The sequence below is a fragment of the Numida meleagris genome, chromosome 16, assembly GCF_002078875.1.
Source record: "Numida meleagris isolate 19003 breed g44 Domestic line chromosome 16, NumMel1.0, whole genome shotgun sequence".
Lineage (NCBI taxonomy): Eukaryota > Metazoa > Chordata > Aves > Galliformes > Numididae > Numida > Numida meleagris.
Window position 1 is genome coordinate 3,480,693 of NC_034424.1, and position 19,953 is coordinate 3,500,645.

The following is a 19,953-nucleotide window of genomic DNA, read 5'->3' on the forward strand; positions in this document are numbered from 1 at the left end:
TAGAGCAGAGATGTAATGGCATCATGCTGAGATACGGGAATTGGGAACATGGTTACTGGGGGGCAGACTGCAGAGGTAGTGGGCACTCAGGGCTGGGCAGAGCCACAGAGGTGGTGATTTTGCTCTGTTCGATGGCCGCACCTCCCATCAATGTCCTGTAACCATGGACAGTAGATGGGGGAAATGGAAAAGGGCAGCCCTTATCTTCCCTGCAGGAGCTCAGATTCCCTTCTGCCATGCTCAGCCAGCAGTGCTGTGGCTCACCAGCCTTGCCTGTGCCTGGCATTCACTTTAGTCCATCTTGCAGGCACGCTTCCATGCCGGGTGTGTGGTTTGCTCAGTCTGTGCTAATTACGCCCTTGACATATGCAGCAGAACTGCTTGTGTCTATAACAGCACAGAGGTGAAGGAGGTTAATTAACTCAGAGAAAGGAAGCTGAGTGTCCCTACATAACACCCCCTTCCATATGCATTAGTTTTGAAGCCTGAAGACACTGTTTAACCAAACACTGCCCGTGACTTACTATCTTTCTTTTTTCCTCCCTCCCTTCCCTGTGTTACCAGTGCTGCATGGATGGATGGGGCTGAAGCTAGTGAAAAGCGCACAGGAACAGCAGCCTCTCCTGGGAAGTTACCTCCTCATGGACAAGCAGTCAGCCTTTCCCCCAGAGTGCAGGTGCTAGACTGCAGAGAACAAGGCACGGCACATACTTCTGGCTGTTCCAGCTTGTGGCAGCCCTCACTGCACCCACTGTGATGGGAGTCGCTTTACAAGGTGCCCATCCCCCACTTCAGCCTGGGTTCTTCCTCCCCACTGCTCCCAGCTTCCGTCAGCATCCTCCAGTGCTGTCCTTCCCTTTGGCCTACTGGCAAGGAACAAGTCCATCCTGGCACATAACCGTCATGCAGAGCAGCTGCCAGCCCCAACCCCAGCAACCTGCAGACAGACCTTCCTTGGAGCCACGCATGGTGTTTTTGGTTGCAGAATTCATCCTAGAAACACATCGGTTTGGGGATTCCTACAGCCACGTGGGACCTGATTGGATAATGAAAACCTCATCTGCAGGTAAGAAGCATCACTTTGTCATATAGCGTGATCACGTGCACAAATGCAAGATGGACGTGCCTAGGTCGAGCTGTGTCTCATTTCTAGGAGACTAAATCTGAGAGAAGGAGCAGCTTGGCAGAGTGGCAGCTGCTTGGCAGGCAGGCCCCCAACTTCTGTTTTCTGTTAACATCCGACCTTGAAGGACTCACCGTCCTTCCTCCTCCTCCTTGCCCCTCTCACAGCCCCCCCAGCACACCTTATCTATTACAGCTGTAAATCCTTTGCAGCCAGCTCCGCTGTCTCTCTGTTTGCACAGCACCTTGTGCAGCGGGTCTTACAGGTGCTGCTGGAATATCAACAGCAATACAACTTTAATTATAAACCCTGCCGGGAGATGGACAGCACAGGCGTACAGGTTTGTGTCTCAATCAAGAGGCTCCACAGGGGCCACCTTCTCGGTGCAGCCCCATTTTAGTGTCTCAATCGGGCAGCTGGTAAGAGAGGCTAGTTATGCTCCTCTCTTTCTGCTGTCAGTAATTATAGGTCTCCCAGGAAAACTGGCCCGAGAGTGGAAATTTCATAAAGGTTTAAAAAGATTTTATTAGAGGAGATTTGGTTCCTGTGCAATTATTAGTTTAACAAGGCACTTTGCTCACCTTCTGCAATAGAACTGTTATTGATCACACTGCAAAAGGAAGACCTAGAGAAAAATTATAGAGAGAAGAATACTTTCTGTATAGATGAGAGGTACACTAGTGTGTATTTATATATAGTCACTAGAAATGACCTGAATCTGTGCACAGATATGCCTAGCTCTATATGCGCATATATACACATATACCACTGGTGGAAAAAGGTAATAGGTGTTGATTATATAGATGTGTCTGTCCTATCAGGATATATTCATCTTATTCACTGTCAGCAATTGGTAACATGGGCTGATAATCTGAGAATTGCAGGTACCTGCAGACACCAGACAGCCTGGAAATGAACAAGTTTCCACTGCTTTCTGTCCTCTTTGCAGTTTCAGCCATCTCTCCCAAACAGACCAAGAGGCACAGTGTGAGCTTAGGGCTGGGGGCCTGCGGAAAGGGAGGCTCACATTTGTGGCCAGAGGCTGCTAGGAGCCCAGAGGCAGAGAGAGCAGAGCTGCAGAGATTCAGAGGGTGAGGTGCTTGAAATCTTCGTGTACAGAAATTATGATTATTCCTTTTCATTTGCAAATTTTGCTGCTGCTCGTGGTCCAGAATTTGATCAGAAAGGATTCTGGAGGAAAGGTTTGGCAGGGTCTGGAAACCGACTGTGAACATCTGCCTCCCCACAGAACCTCTTCTTGCCCTAGCTGCAAAGTCCTGCTCTGATTTCCTGACCTGAGCTATCCCTTCTGTGTGGCTTCCCCATCCAGCAAGTGCCTGGTGCTCCCAGCTCCGCATCTTTCCCCTCTGGATGGCAGCCTGGTACCAGCAGCCCATCACAAAGGCTCTGACTCATGGCTGTGCCGAGCACCTGCTTGGTAAAGGCAGGAGGGGATAAAGCAACTTAGAAAGGAAGAGATAGAAATCTTTGCTGCTTGCTGATGCTAAACTAGCTCCATTTGCAGAACAGCAGGACAACAACTAGGTCCAGGTAGGCTGTATCAGTCCTATGGTCTTTCTCATGTGAAAACTGGAGTAATGGAAAGACGGAAGGAGCAAAATGCTATTGAACACTGTGCTGGTGCAGTGGGGAGGGGATGGATGCTGCCCCTGCCCAGCCTGATATCCCTGCCCATGTACCCCAGCAGGCAATGCCTCTTGACAGGTGGGGATGGAGGCAGTGCATTGGCCAGCAAATCCATCACCACTTACTCCCACGGCGCTGGGCTTTTCCCCTTTCACCCAAGCCTCTTTCCCTCCCTGCTCCTGCACACCTCTCCTGCAGCAAGCGACTCAGTCTGTTTACAGAGCAGGAAAGCTAATAGAAACCAGGCAGAATTCAAGCCTCTCTGGGATTGCTTTACACACTGACAAAATCATTCTTTCCTCCGCGCGTTAAATATTCATGGCACTCAGATTTTTAGATATAAGGTATATTTTCTTTCTAAATGCGTGATCCAGAATAGTCTCCTCAGCACTGAAGTTTTCCACCCACCTTCAGAGAAAAAAAATAATAGGGTGTGTGCCCCAAAAGTAATACAATCTGACTTCATTTCGATCATGTCTCTTTTGGGGGTTGTTTTGATCTGGGAGCAATTTTGCTGTGATATTTATGGCCTGAACTGCTATTTGTACAATGTCAGCTTCTGTGTACACGTGAGAGTGTGTCCCTTGTACAAATAACACGTCAACATCTCCATGCTTCCCAGCCCGTAGTTAAACCCATAAAACAAGATGCTTTAACAAAAGCCCCATATATTGCTGCCATTCTGAATATTTGTAATTTTGAGACAATATTTACATAGACTGTTAAGGCTAAGCTCCTGGGCCCACTGACAGATCGCAGGCAGCTGAAAGCACGATGTGTGTGCTGCAGTTTAGTACTAAGCAGGGAAAGAAAAAAAAAAAAGACAAAAATACAAGCCAGATGAAAAAGAGCAGGATTATGTATTAACAGACACATAAAGCAAACAGCAGAGAGAACCAAGTGAAAAATCATTTTATACAAAGCAATGCTGGAAGAGAACTGCATTTGGGCAGGAGCTTCCAGGGAGGTGTTTGCAAGTGGGGCATCATCTGTGCCTATATCCCCACCTTTTTATTGCAAGCTAATGGCTAGATTTTTCAAAGACCTCGACTCTAGAGTTGAGATATGATCAATTCCTCCTTCGTGAAAATGTCAATAAAAAACTATCAGAAATTTGGTGTTCTGCTCAGATTTGCTGTTGATTGTGGTCTTGTTGTTGTTTAAAAGCTCGGCAATGTTACGGGTTCATGTTGGTTTCATTCTCTGAAATTGATCTGTGCGTACACAGTGGACAAACTGAGATATTGCAAAAACCTGGGGAAAATGTCCATCCACTGCTCTTCTCTTTTTGAATAGGAAAGCAGTTTGCAACTACAGCAGTAGCTCAGGAAAGCTGGCAGTATCACGCAGTGCCAGCCATGTGTTAGGCTGCCCATGTTCTTGTCTCACCCACCCCTCCTGCACTTCTCATGTGTCAAACAAGGGTGGCATGAGGGCTAGGAGATAATCTGTGCTGACAAATGCCTAGGGAAATTTCCATCTCTTGCTTCTTGCAGACATCTCCTTCTGTGGCCCTGAGCAGAGGAGATGGTTCCCATGCTAGGAGCCTTGGTTGGTGTACAAAACCAGGAAGAACGATGTGATTTCAGGGTCTGGAAACAGAAACAAAGAGGGAATGGATGTCAGCCTGAGCACCTTCAGAACCAGGCTATCCAGGAGCTGGGTCCAAACGAAACATTTAAATAGGGGGAATTTGATGGTGTCAGAGTCTCAAATTATCTACTGCCCATTGGGGAAGACCCACCAACTTGCAGCGCCCAATCAGTGGGGTATAAGAAAACGTGATGATCCATACCACAGAAACCACAATCAAATTAGCACTAATTGTAAATTGCAGCTGAGAGACCAAAGACTGAATGGGGCATGAAGACTGTACTCCACGTTCTCCTCGGGGCTCTCAAATAAGCACTAAAATAACTTACATTAAAAAGAGAATAACTCTTCTCTCCAAGTTCTTACATATTTTAAAATCTGCGAGTCAGTCATATCACACCCCCATGCAGGGAACGGTGTTTCATCAATATTATGCATTTGCAGCGTGGTGGAAAGCCCCAGCCTGAAGACTCACTGAAGTAGGTGCTGTACGAAGTCATCATTTCTTTCAAAATAAGCTCACAGCCCACGTGTATAACCAACTGCACCACGCATCAGCAGTGTTTCTTTTTTATTTTTCATGGTTTCCATCAAATTTGGTTTAAAGCAAAATGCTCCCGGTGTGCAAGGCTACAAAAAGAGCTCCGTAGCTTCCAGTATTTCTCACCTCCTCTTCGTAGTCCCCAAGCTAATAAAAGGAGGGAATGACCCCTACTAAAGACACATCATTCCAGAGACAAAAGACTTCAGAGGACAAGGCCATTTGATTTAAGCTTGCTTCCTGTTCAGTGCAGTCCCCACCATTTTCCTGGGTTATTTACTGGCAGTAAACCATCACCCGGTGTTTGATGCCTATCTTCCACAAGGCTCTGAGTCCTGCTGTGATTTCCACCTACGCATCCCTTCACTGAATGCCACTGAGTATTTCCTTTCAGTGGACTGACATCACTAGCAAAAAAAGTGGATCTTATTTCTACTTTGAGTTTCTCTGGCTTTGTCTCCTAACCCTTTGTTCTCTGTGTACCTTTTTCTGAAACAACAAGGAGGTTGGCCAGTTACCAGTCTGGATTTGCTCCCCATGACAACGCTCACACACTAAAATCTACGATTTCACTTCCTTCATGTTTCAGATCATCCTTGTAGGAGGCCAAATCCCCTCTAATGTGTACAGCCTTCGTGGCCCTCATCCCAGGCTATTTGTCTACGTTTCCTCTAATGCCAACTCATCTCAAGCATCGGGAAAGGTTGCCCATTTCCTTTCTTCCCTGGTTCTGCAATAGCATCACACTCACTCTTCTGATGGATACCCTGCTGGCACTTTCATGTTATGGAATTTGCCTTTATATACTAATGTAAAACCTGAAGCTCAAAGTTACACTCATGGACATCATTGATGTGTCTGTTTCCAGAGGGAAAAGCAGTAGGTCTATTCTAACTTACAGAGATAGCAATGAAACTGGCTTCTGGATGAGGCAGGTTTCACTGTAAGAGGGAGCAGAGACAAAATGAACTCATTACTGCTTTCACCAGTGCCAGGTATTAAAAGAATTTAACTGTTTTAGTGCAATTGGCCTTTTTCGTTATGTATACAGCCTCCATGATGGACGAGTCGTTAAAAAATAAATACAGAAGTAATGATGGTAGCAATCACAGAAAGCAATTTTCAGATATAATAAAGAGTCTCCTGGATGTGTACAGCCTGTGCTACGCTATTGATTTCTTCTTTTCTTTATTGCACTTCACTCCTCTCAGTTCACCGAAGCCCCAACCCTGGTGCTGCCTCGCCTGCCCGCCAACAGCTCTGACGAGCAGCCATGAATTATTAACACACAGGAGCCCTTTAATTGGATGAGCTGCAATTAATAATTCATTGGAGGTGCTTGTAGAGAGAAGGAGGGAGGGAAAATGAGGGAGATGCTGCTGCTGAGAGTTGGGCCTGGAGTATGGGACCAAGTGGGAAGCAGAGATATTCTAGTTGGAGCTCCCAGAGTGATTGCTGTGTGCTTGCTTGCAAGAAAACTGGGGTGCAGTTAGCAAAGACCAGCCCAGGAGAATGAGACAGGCTTGGAGAAGTGTGACCCAAAACTTGCAGTGCTCTCAGCCTGTGGAATATATGGCACCATGCCTTGAGCTTGCAATGTGAGGAGCTTGCAGCAGGGGAGAGCTTTGCCATGAGCCTGTCTCCTCCTGCGTTCACAGCTCTGGCACCTCCTTCCAGCTGTGATTCCCCTCCCTGTGAAGGATACTGGAGCAGAGAGGAGTAAGCAATGAGGGAGTGAAACTGCTGGGCTCCCATACCACCACTCACACAGCTTTCGGGACTCCAGCAATAAATGCATACCACTCTGCTGCGCACTGCCTTGCTGGCTTCCAGCTGACAGGCAAGGCCACAGACCATTAATGTTAATTAATATTTACATTACAGTTGTGCCTGGAGGGCTCAATCAGATTCAGGTCCCCGATGTGTGACACATCCTACAAACATATTGAGGATCAGGTCCCCTCTTGTGCTACTTGGTACACAAGCATATACAGTGACACATTCCTCTGCCTATTAAGAACCTTTTTCTTTGGCTTTTCATAACTTGTATATTTATGGCTTCAGTAAAGAAGCTTGGAAAGCTATTTAAAAAAAAAAAACAACAAAAAACAACACGAAGAAAAGAAAGCAGGAAATGCAAAGCAAGACTGAGTGCTTTGGAAGTTGCAGGAATGACAATTTCCTATCAGTTTCTTTACTGTGCCCCAATGTGAGGATAAAACAAGCGTGAAAGCCCTGGCACACAAAGACCCCTCCTGGATGAGAGGCATGGACACATTACTGGGTCATTTGGCCACTTCAGACTACCCATTGCCAAATTGCTCATGACTGTCACTGCTCTGACTCTGGAAACAGAAGGTGTATGACCGAAACCTCTCTTCCTGAAACGCATCCCATGCCTTCATGATTTCAGTATGGCCTAAGACCTGAAAACCTGCCCCGTCATTTGTGGAGAATGAGGCTGTTTGCCCTCTGTGACTTATCAACACCCTGAATAGGAAAGCACACACACAAAGTTTGCCAAATTTGTGCCAGTTTTTCCATGTCGAGGATGCTGTGGGAGCAACCAGCATCAACAGTGCTCATTCCAGTTTCACAGGATCATAAAATCAGAGAGTTTTGAGATGTAAGGGACCTTGAAGGAGCACCCAGTCCCAGCCACCATAGGCAGGGACACATTCCCCCACATCAAAGTGCTCTGTTCAATACTTGGATGCTGTGCTTTTCCTCTCGGATAAAAAACAGCAAAGCTGGTTTGTGGCATCAGTTTTCTCTCCCCAGATCCACATGGGACATCTTTCCTCAGCATTTGCCACACCACTATTGCTTCATCCAATCTGTGCATCTTTCACCTACTCTCTTGTGTCTTTAATTAACCTATATTGTACCTCTAAGCACAGGCTTGGAGCCAGAGTAATAAGTAATTTGCATAGTCTTCTGAGTGTTGATCTGCTCTAAATCTCAAACCTCCTTCTCCTCCACGTTTCCTCTGTGAAATAAAGGTAAGCATGGCAACATCTGTATTCTGGCTCAGCTGCTTCCATTAGCAAGTTGGGCAGGTGGGGCCAGGCTTTCACCCTCTCCCATCTGCTACAGGGACATAACAAGGCTTTGATTCACTGAAGGGCTCATTCTCCAATGAAAAATACCTGAAAGTTAGCACATCTACCAGGAGCCTTAAAGATAAACAGGGCCTTAAATCCTTTGCTGAACTAAAGTGTAAACAAATGCGTGGACCTCCAGGCTCTAAGGATCAGGTCTGGCAGAGAAGTTCGAGGGAGATTAGTTCTTATCTGTCCCAAACGGTCTAAGTAATAATACAGCTCTTATATTATAAGCTGCTCCCAAGGGTAGGCCAGCCGATATTACGCGAATACAAGACATGAGCAATGCCTTGCTCTTTCATTGCCTCTGATTTTCCTGCAACTACAAATATCATTGCATCAAAAGATCTTCTCATTTTATTTGTTCTAGAATTATTGGCCGTACCGATTAACAGTTTGGCTGGAAGAGATCCAAGTTCTTTAAACTTTCCCAATTCTGTGGGTTTTTTTGAAGGCTTAGTCCCACAAACTCCACTGTGGGGAAACCTGACTGAAATTTGAACAAGGGGCTGAGGATAAGGAATCTGAGATGGATTTCTCTTGCAGAAGGAGCTCAATCTCCATGTGTCTCCATTTCCCCAGTTGTTCAAGTGCCATCAGAAAGTCATCTCCCATCTTCGCAGTGGGAGTCTGAGCCTTAATGAAGAGGTTCCACGCTCTGCAAATGAGAGCCGCTATAAGGCCACTTGGAGCCTTAATGTTGCTATTGGAATACCAGAGGGACCCGTTCAGAACAGAGTATCATCTTTAAGAGAGCGATGTGAAATCTCTCTGCTTCTGTAGGTTAGCAGCTGACCTTTTAATGCTACATCTGCACAGTTTGATACAGTGCAAATGTGTTGATCATTTAATATGGTAAACACAGAAAGAGTTTGGTAGAAAATGATGTTCTTTGAGCTGTGACCCAATGTCTATTCCCCTCCTTTCTTTTTTAGCAGTAAGCAGGCTCAGTCTATGCAAGGTTGGGTTAAGGATTCCCCTGAGCCAAAAGTCTGGCCACACAAACACTTTCTCCTGTGTAAAAGCTAATTAAAAAATTCTTGCCTCTGGCTGCCCTCTGGTTGCATCTCTTCACCCCCTCACCTGTACATTTATCTGGGGGTTATGCTGCAAACCACTTCACAGAAACGATCCCTGCTTAAAAACCACCAAACCCCTGCCACTCACACTCTGCCTGGTCATTTCAGGAAAGAAACCCTTTGTAAAAAGGACACTGCCAATGCACAGCATGGATCTAAATGCTCTTGTCTAGAGTCCTGTCTGCCCCTTGTTCTGCTCCTGGTTGGGAAATGTACCCAGACAAAGCAGATCTTCTTGATATTTGTGCGCAGATAGGAAGCATGCCTCCAGAAGTAAATTTCAGACAGTTCATGGAAAAAGAAGTTCCTGCAGGCATCTGCAAATGAACAGCAGGAGATGAATGTCCCAGGAGTGCCTCTGCTTTGTGTGGTGATATGTAATCCATTACACAGCCTTCTTTCATGGGCGTTTTCCCCATCTACACCCAGTGTTGTTGTTACTCAATAGCTTATGGCTACGAGGGATGCACTGGCTGATAAAAGATGAAGTTTTCCTCCAGGTGATGATGTACAGGATCTATTCCTCCTATCATAAGATAGGAGCTATAATGAATGGGTCTGGCATGGCTGATCCATCACTAGGTAGAGTGTGACACTAGCTCTGGGGCAGCAGTCAGTCTGATGCAGGTGGGCTTGTGTGGCTCTGCGCCCTGCTGCTGCCTGCTGGGACAGGCCTCATCAGTTAGGTTCAGCTTGGGAATGGGAAATTTTCAGTGCTGTCCACTGCTGAAGCCAAACTGTCCTTGTGACAAGAGCAGCAGTCCCCAAATTGCAAGTTCAAGGGGACAGATCTGAATCTCAGGCTGCCCTTTACGTGAGCAGACCAGACTCTGAGCTTGGCCTATCCTGAAATTACGTCACTTATTGCAGCAGGTGATGCTTGGGACCTTCGGCATTCTCCTCTTTACAAAGCACCAACTTCTGGAACCAGATGCTATAAGATAGCTGGCTGGCTGGCTGGCTGGATAGATGGAAGGATGGAAGGATGGTTGGAAGGATGGATGGATGGATGGAGCAACCTGTCCTCAAAGTAGACCTTGGAGTCATTTCTGCCCAAATAAAACCATATACTCAGAGTGACTAAGTAATTCAGTACCAAGGGGATATTGTTTCATACGAAGAGCCTCCTCTCCATTTGAAACATCCATAGTACATCTGTGCTCCATAACAACTAGAACTATCTAAGTGAGCTATGAAGAAATATGCAGTAATTGGCAGAGAGAAAGAGACAAAGAAGGTGGTCAAGACCTTCCAAATAGGTGCCTTTCTCTCTCAGACACTGTAGGCATCAGCAGAGAAATGGGACCATGGGAAATCTCTCCCATCCCATTGCAAAGCAGCAAAAAGAGATGCCACATCACAGTAGCCCCCAAAGCAGTTTTAACTGAGCTAAGCCTATGCCAAGCGACTTTGCTCTGATCTAAATTTCACCTACCTTGGTCGAACCAGCTTGGTTCCCGTCCCAGTAGATCGCTTTCAAAGGGAAGCAATGTAGTCCCAAATCACTCCCTGGAAATGAGGAGGGAATTGTGCATCTGCATGCATATGAGGAAGAAGTTTCAGCAGCTCATCATAACGCTGAATATGGAAGAGAAAAGAATTCTATCCACTGAAGCTTCAGTAGCAGGAACAGAGTTCATTTCTCTTCAGCCCTGGGGAGTGAAATGTATTCTGCTCACACAGGCCACTTCAGCATCTTTTTTTGTTTTTTATCTTTCCAACGTAGGAGAACAAATTTAACAATGAGATTCTGTTTCTGTTTCCTACATGTGGAATAATTAAATTTGCATCTCACTCTGTAGTTGGATCTGCTGTTTGAAGAGGAATGTATCAATTGGACATGAGCCCAATGTGTTCTGCTCTGCAAATAAGGCAGTTTGCAAAAAAACAAGGCATAATCTCTCACCCAGGCAATAATCACAGGAAAATCATCCTTCACTGACAGCTCTCTTCAGGGCTTGATTCATATTCTTGCTGGTCCAAGAGCATGAGGGAGAGGGTGTAAAAGGAGCAAACTTTTGGCATCTCCTTGTGGCAACCTTCAACAGAAAAGATGAGGGTTCCAGATACGGGACTGAATGTTACTGCAGCAGTCATCAGGCAGAGCTCATGTCTCCTGCAGGCAGGTTTCACAATAAGAAATCGCACTCCCACTGACATGAGACCCTTTCAAAGCTCCTTGAAACCATGGGAAACATTCGCAATGATTTCAATCCAGTTTCCACAAGGCGAATGGAGACGGATTTTCATTAAAACTACAGGTCTTGTTTTCAGCGGTTTGTTACCTGTAGAAGGCCTCGGTGCTCAGCACTGTGTGCTACATCATTCAGAAAAAAAAAAACATTTTTTCCATCCTCCATTCGCTGGACAGATATCCCTCACTTCCCACAATCATCAGGCTTTCAAGTAACAGTCTCCCTGTCATCTCCTCCCTTCCTCATCCATAGTGCAATTCTTCCTTTGCCTCCTCCACACCAGACACTTTTTGAGGCCATTCTTTTGTCCAGAAGGAGGGAAAGAAAATGTCAGAGCTGGAAGAGAAGACACAAACTGTTGAAAAAATTTTGGATTTGGTACGGCTGGAAATGAATAGAAGTTTAATTCAATCAATCAGAGAGTCAAACTGCACCTGCCCCAGTTCATCTAAAACTCTTCAGATTAAATACCTTATTCTAAGTGGAAATTAATTGAGTTTGTCAAATGCTTCCTACTGCATTAAACACACTCTAGGTCAGGAAAAGAACAGAAATAAAGACAATAACAATCTTTTATAATTGAAAGGCTTTTAGTGAAGCTGGCTGAAGCTTTTGATTTTTCTCTCTCTAAAGCCCTTCTGTATTAAGCCTCCATTTGAAATGCATCTCGCTGGAGACAGCTTTGATTTGCCTGTCCCGGGTACATGGACAGACAGCCGTAGTGGGCTGCGGGTCCAGCTCAGCCAGTCCAGCAGACTGCCACTTGGCTGTTAAGTGAGTTTCTCCTTCTGAAGGTAGAGGTTCATATTTCTCCAAATGAAAGGATGATGATTTCCCAATCCACTCTGCAATGCGGGTCATGAACCTTGTGAGATGTTCTTCAGGTCAAGTGGCTTGGGAGTGTCCCTATCACCTTCCAGGTTAGCAAGAATCTCCTCTTGTATTCTTATATTGAAAGGAAATCATCTTACTTAATCTAAACTGGCTGTTCAGGTAGGCTGAACTTGATCATAGAGCACTCGTGTGAGCAGCTTAGCCACCAGCTCACTCCAGGATGCTCTGCTGAGTACAGCCAACAGGCAGCTGGGACAACAGCCTATCCCATGGTACGGCTGGAGCCCCAGAAAGCCCAGAAAATCAGTGTGGATGGAATCACAAACGAGTCCAGAGCTGCAACATTGGTGAGCTTCTAGGTTGATGAAAAACTAGAAAGAGAACTGGAAGGCTATGGAGAAGGTTGAAGATTTCTTCTCTATCAGTGCTCTGCATAGTGGGGATGGATTGGCTGTTGGACTTGGTGATCTTAGAGATCTTTTCCAACTTTAATGATTCTATGATTCTATGACATCTGCCAGAAGTGCCACCCAGGACACCTGCAGGTATATGAGGCAATGGAATGCTGCATTGGCTCTGCACGCATGAAGTCATGCACGGAAAGTAATAGTTGTAAATCTCAGGTGGGAGCTCTCTCTCACACACTCCCTCCCTTGCTCTTGCACACTCGTTCTTCTTTCTCCCTTCTCCCTGCTTTATCTCCCCTGTTCTCTTGCATACCTGAGCTGAATCTAATGAAGACGCATAAAAAATGTTTCCATTCTCCGAAATGCAATCCATCAACACACACTTCATATATATTGTGCAGAAATGAATCCATTTCAGCCAGGAAGGCTGATAAATCAATTTAAGTGGAAGATTTTTGACAGTTTAATTCAAATTAAGTCCACTTTGTTCAATTAGAGGGTAGCTGGAGGGGCGGTGGAGGAAACAAACAGGATTGCTAAAACAAAAACTGCATTTTTTTCTCAGGCTGAAGCCATCTGTGGGCCATTTTACTTAAAGCAGGGACAGAAACATACTAATTAAGACACAATCAGTGACCAGCAAATTACTTGTTTTTAAAGTCTAATCCTTATTTTGCACAATATCCCTATCTGTCTCTGCAACAGTGCTGGCAGCGTTTAAGAGAAATAGCAAGGAGGAGATGGAAGAGATGGGCAAGGTCTTTCTGCAGTCAGGGTGATGATTGCTGCTATGTCCCTGCAGCTCTGCTGCAAGCATCAAAACCCAGCATTTCCTGGAAAGATATCTTGGAATCTTGGAAGATGTCATGGATATCTCAGAAGATATCGTTTCTTGGCAAGTATCTTGGGAGAACTGCAGTAAAATGAGCTCTAAAAAAGCCCCTCCGCAGTGCTAGACCACCATGTGTCTCAGAGATGCACTCCCGTGGGTCAAACTTTAGTGCAGCTTTCGTTTGGCACACAGGCACAGCTGGTACAGGCGACGACCGGGGAGTGCCAGTTCCTTAATTGCCCACACAGATTTTCCTTACGCTGCCATAGACAAGTGTGCGACCACGGTTTATTTGGATATCCCGTCTGTTTTGTGGTATGCTCCTGAAAAACACCGACTTGCTCACAAACGAGATGCTTGCTGACAGCTTGGATCTATGAGTTAAAGCTCGTGAGACGTGGACATCCCACATACGGGATTCGATTCAGCCAAGTTACCTGTTGTGTTCCCTGCAGCTTGGTGAGTCAGTTCTGAATTCCCAGTGATCTGGGTTAAGAGAGATGTCGAATCCCAGATGTTTTAGCACCTGAGAAAGCTGTGTTTTACTGATTATTGAGCAATACATTTAAAAAGTGAATGACAGACCTGGAAAGCAGCATCTGCTTTTACACTTCCTAACATATTTTCTCAGCCAAACTGAGGTTTTCAAGTTCACAGTGCAAAATGAAACTGAATTTCATCCAGGTTTGCAGACTCACTAATGCTTTTCACGTTCACATTGGCAAAAACGCACAATTCTTTTTTTCAACAGTTTTGCAAATCTGAGTCCTTGTCACCAAGAGATGGAAAAACAATGACTTCACAATTACGAAGATAAAGTAATCCATGGGATTTTGGTGGGATTTTCTTCCACTGTCTTGCTGAGGGGCAGGGAGAGGTGAAGAAATGTGCTTTTTCTCCTGATAAATGATCTCTTCAAAAAAAAGGGGGAATCCTTTGTGCAGTGAGAAGAATCTGAGTCCAGGAAGAACATCTAGAACCAGATAAAAATTACAAGAGTCTTTACTGAGAAATGGAGTAGATGCATCAGCTTTAACAGATGTGAAGCAACTTCACTTCTTTGTTACTGGCTGGCTGGTACCTGAGTAATCCAGGCCTCTAGAAAAGCAAAGATTTTCATTTGGGCTTCCATAAGAACAAGGGAAGGTGCTTATGGAGGTAAAGATTTTAGTCCTAAGTAACTGCAGCAGCAAGACGTTTTCCCTGGACAATGCCTGCCCTGTGAAACTCCTGAGTCTAACAAACCCCACTGGTGCCTCTGAGTGTTGGACAGCAATAAAATCTGCTTCTACCAGCTGCCAAGGGAACAAGAGCAGGAGGAAACAAGAGGATGCCCAAATTGTTTGCAGTACAGCATTTTTTCCCCACTAATTTTTTTATCCTAAAAAATTGATTGTTTGCAAAACAGACCCTGTTTTCAGTGGAAGTGCTTTTACTTTTCTCGCCTGCATGTGTGTGCAGAGGGAAAAGAGGTGATCAAAGCATGGTAATTTAAACCATTTCCCAGAGGGCAAAACAAGCAAACAACTGCTTGTGTGAATCCTTGGTAAAGAACTGCTTTAAGAAAGTGAAATACACTGTCAGATGGGCAGCTGGCTTGGTGGGTGCATAGTCAAAAGATGGCTGAGAGCTGGTGGATAAGAGACCATCATGGAAAGGAAAAGAGACCTCTGGCATATGGCAGAGTCCCTGTTTCCCTGTGTATCTGTCTTTCAGCCCAGGCTGGCAGAGCAGTGGGACAGGCTGTACATCACCTGCTGCCATCCCCAGGTTGGAGGGCTGCCCTTCTCACCCCTGGAGAGGAGCCAGTCTCCGGAACCTCAATTTCACTTCCAGACCTCTGCAGTACGTCCCAGCCTGGGTTTGCTATGCTTCTTCCAAATGAATTTATGGCCCTATAAATGGTGAATCATTGTCTATAATAAAGAGCAGAACAGATTTGACTGGTATCCAATTTAATAATTACTTGAGTAACTCAATCATTTTCAGATACGTGGTTTCATTGTCTGCAGACCTTGAGGACCTGCTTGGAGCACTGGGCAGACAGCATTTTTTTGCTGCTCTGTTACTGAACCCATCCTTCCCAGGCTCAGAAATGTCTCAAAACTTCACAAAGAGTTTGTTCAACTTTGGAGTGTTTGGAGTGTCAGGCTGGACGTGAAGAAGGATGCACAAAGGCCGTGCACCTGCACTTCCCCATCTTTGGAGCCCTCTCCTCCGGCCTGTTATCAGAAAAGCCTGACACTGCACTCTGATAAATTATTCATTTAAAACCCCCAGTAATGCCAGTAACTACGCAGCCTAGCTCCCAGATGTTTCAAGGTCCACAGCATCTGTTGATGGGCACTGGAAATAGTTCTTCTCCAGTTTGCATTCTCACATTTGTTTTTAACAAGGCTGTGCCAAGCTACAGTTTTTGCAGAAGCAAAGCAAGATTCAGTGTTTTTTATGCCCTGTCTCAGAGATGAGCAACAATCAGACCCCACCGGAGCATCCTCGCTGGCCCAGGTGGGCTGACCATTCAGCACCTGGGGAACCTTCCACTCAGTGAGCAAGCTGACTTTAGGCTGAGCAAGCAAAGTGGATAATGAGACCCTAAGCACAGTCTTTTCAGAACTCTTCCTGCCCTGCAATAAAGTAGAGCATCCTGAGGACTCTGTAAATCAAATCCAAGGGAGCAGTGTGCTGCACAGGACTCTGGGCATTAGGAAACATGGTCATCACATCCTCTAACCCAGGGACCCAATGAGGTTGCTGTGAAGCTCACTTCATCTCTGGGAGCAGTGAGAGCTGCCCATGAGCCATCTCCACCACCTGCGTGCATGCGCCCCTCACATCTGCACCACAGTTTGCAGTGCAAATTCCAGCTTCTCATTACTGGACTGTCGAAATTTGCTTGGTCTTGAAATTCATCACCCAGCAATTAGCCTTAGGACAAGACTGGGGATTTGGTTCTCTGCAGCAGTTTGCAGCCTGCCCAAGGGCATCGCAGGAGAAGGCCGATCTCCCTCGGAAGGCTCTCTTTGCTGGTGCAGAATTCACACCTGCACTGTGGTCTCTGCCACTGAACAATGGTTATTTAAATACTCTTTTTTTTTTCTTTCCCCCAGCAAGTTGACAGAGGTTAAAAAACAAGTCACTGAAAACAAGTGAGCCACCATTCTTTCATAGCATCACGTTTTAACTGAAAAAACTCCGCAGACTTGGGGTGAACGAATCCCAACTTTTAGTCCAAGGGACTGTGAGTCCCTACACTGATGTGACAGAAAGTTATTTCTGTGACTGAAGGATCAACCATCTCGAAATTCAACCTCAGGTATCAAACCCCTCAGTTCCCTGTGCTCTCTCCTACACTCAGATGCTGCTGGTGGTGCCCCTATAACTCAAACCATACATTTTTTTAAGAGGACACATTATCAGTCCTTATTATGTCATGTGTATTAATATTTTAGGTGAATATATTGCAAGGAGGAGTTTTTTCTTACGGAAAATGTTGTTTTCTGTATTTATTTATGTGGACTATTGAGGACCAGTGTGTGATGAATGACCAAGTGTTTCTTATCTGCACATGGAACTTTTTGTTGGAAGAATGAACTGTGATAACAGTTTCTGCTATCTTCTATGAATACAATCAGAGAACGCTGGTTTATATCCATGTATTAAATCTCTGATCTTTGGTATCCATAAATTCTCATAAAAATAAAACCAGAAGGGAAAGAACTATGTCCTACTAGTTGTACATGGTATGTTTAACTAAGCATCAGGAAGATTTTTTGGTACACGGACTTAAATTCTCTGCTAGATCTGGGAACAGCACATGCATAACTTAAAACCTGTGCCTAACAGCACTGCGGCCAGCCCTCCAACCACTGGAAAAAATCTGGGAAATGTCCTTCTGCCACGAGCTCCTGTGAAACCCAAGGATGCTGGGAGCTGCCCACTGATGCATGCACTGGGTGTAGATTTTGTGTCCATGAGGACTGGCTTAGCAAACAAATGGTGCCATTAGCACCACTATGAACTTTGGATGGTCAGAGCTTCTGCTGGCATGAATTGATGTCCACTGTGTTTTGGGACAATTGAGGATGCAGTTCAAGAGCTTAGAACTGTTCTGATCCACACAGTGAGCAGTCTTGCAGTCTGCTTTGCACCAAAGAGAAATCCATTGGCTTTCAAAGCAGCACCACACACGTGTGCAGTATAAATCAGGGTAGGCAAGCGGGTTATCAGGACATGTGCTGAGGTATTTCACCTTGTCAAAGATGCATTGGACACCTGTAGGGCAAGGTTTGGTGGGAGGTGGTGATGGGAGAGGTGGGGAGAGGTGGGGAGAGGTGGCTTTCCATAGGGAATATTTTTCACAGAGTAAGGACTTTTGAGAAAATTAATGTGAAACATTAAAAATGTTCCTTTTTAAAAGGAAATCCATTTTTTAGGCACAATGAGACACTTCAGGTGGTGTGGCAGTGTTGAGTAATGCACACTGGAGATATTTAACTTCATCTCATGCCTCACTGTTCCCCAGGGGCACCCATTAATCAGCGTTACTAGGCAGTTTGTCATGTCCTTTTGCTTAAATAATATCCATACCAAAATACAAGTAATGTATGCACCTGGAAGACAGCGGGAGATCTGCCTGTGTCAGGACAGAAGGATCTGTACTGGAGGGCATAGGAAAGCTGAAGGACTCCAGTTGTCCTCCGTGGGATGTGAGTGGGTACTGCAGGACACTGAGTTAGCGCGTGTACCAAAACAGGTGAACCTACCAGCCACCACCACTGACATAGGAATGTTACAGACAATAAGTAGGAAGCTGCGAACAATAAACTCATAAAAAAGCTCACTGGAAGACGAGACCGCAGCCTGCAGGCATTGCACGGCCACAGAGTGTGACTTTTCTGATGGAGACAGAGGGATTTTGGTTGCGTGTGAATGTGTAGGCATGGGACCAGCAATCCTCTCTCCCTACCTTCCTAATTGCCCAAGAAGCTGCTCAGGGGAGAATGGTGACCTTGGCTTTTGGCTGTCGTGGCTGGGACCTGCTGATGGGGCCATCCCCTGATGCTGACATCAGGAAGTTCCCCACGCATGAGGATCTGTGGGGAGCTGTCCTGTCCCCAAGTTGGGGACCCCAACTTACCGAAGCAGACCTGGCTGATCTTCACCCTGTTGCCACTCTCGCTCATCAGATTTGGGTTTAATCTGGATGCCTGAAGGTTAAACAACTGCAGGCCCTCCCCAGACCGGTAAATCCTCTAATTCCCCTCCTTCTCCTGCCAAAAGTTTTCTCTAACTTGTTAAGCATAACACAGACAGCACGGCCTCCCGTTCCCGCACAACTTGCTGGCCTTCTGACGCCCAAAATAACTGGCAGAGCTGTCAAAAATGACCTTCTTTCGATAACATCTCTCTCTTTTTTATTCCCCCCCTCCAGGTAGGGGGTGGGGAGGTTGGAAAACTGTAAAGATCAAGTCACAGCTGCATGCGGTACCTAATTAAACAAGTGTAAGAAAGCAGAGAAAGGTCAGGTTGTCAAAAATCATTGCTGTATCTTTACTGGCTTGTATTTAGAGACTGATAGCAGCAAAGAAAATAACTCAATAACGTGAATGAGACCAGAATAACAAACTGACTCCTGGAGCAGACTGGTTTTGAAACACAAAGGACTGAGGCTTCAAGATTTATGTATATATATATGTATGGATATGTATGTGTGTGTCTACACGCAGGAGACACAAATCTGAGGGAAACAAGCCCTGGAAATGAAAGGAAAAGTGTTTGCAAAGAGCAAAGTAAGCAGACAACATTAAGGTGGGAAAGGAGATTGAACAGGAGAAGTTCAAACAGGAAATGTGGCAGAAATTAGAGGCTGGAGACACACGGGCTGAAGGAGATAAAAGCAGAAGGAACTAAGAAAATAAATTAAGGAGTGGATAGGAAGGGAAAAAGTGTAAATAAATTGAAAATGCAACCACAGAGAAGGAGGAGAGGGCTGTGCGGTGATGCTGTCGAGGCTGCTACGGCTGCAGGTGCTGGTGCCATGCACATGAGGTGCCTCCAGTAGTGCCCAAGGTCTGTGCGTGTGGGATGTGTAGGGCTGTGGGAGACTCTTAAGAGGTGAAAAGGGAACAAGGGAAGAAAATCTCCCCATGGAGGAGGAATGCAAAGCAGAACATGTCTCGCTGCTGTATAATTCGGTGCTACGGTTCGACAGCAATCTAAACAAGACAACAGAGTCAGAGGGGCTTTGGAATCTTTCTGTTATTAAGCACATCTCTTCATTTGTTCTGCCAGGGATGAGCTCCAACGATGTGCTCCTGTTGTATCTGCCTTCCTGTGACACCACTCACCGTTTATATAAAGCCTGCCATGATAGCACTGGTAGGCTGGAAGGAGCTGGATGGGGTGAGGGGGAGGAGAAGAAGATTTTTCTCTTTTTGATGGCTAAGAATTCTTCCTTCTCTGTTCCTCCATAAGCAACCTGGAAAAAGATAAACACGGTGTCTTGCATTTAACAAATTGCATTTAAATGGTGTACCACTGCAAGTATAATTGCAATTTGTTGTAATTTCTCCCCCAAATTCCTCCCTGACACAGT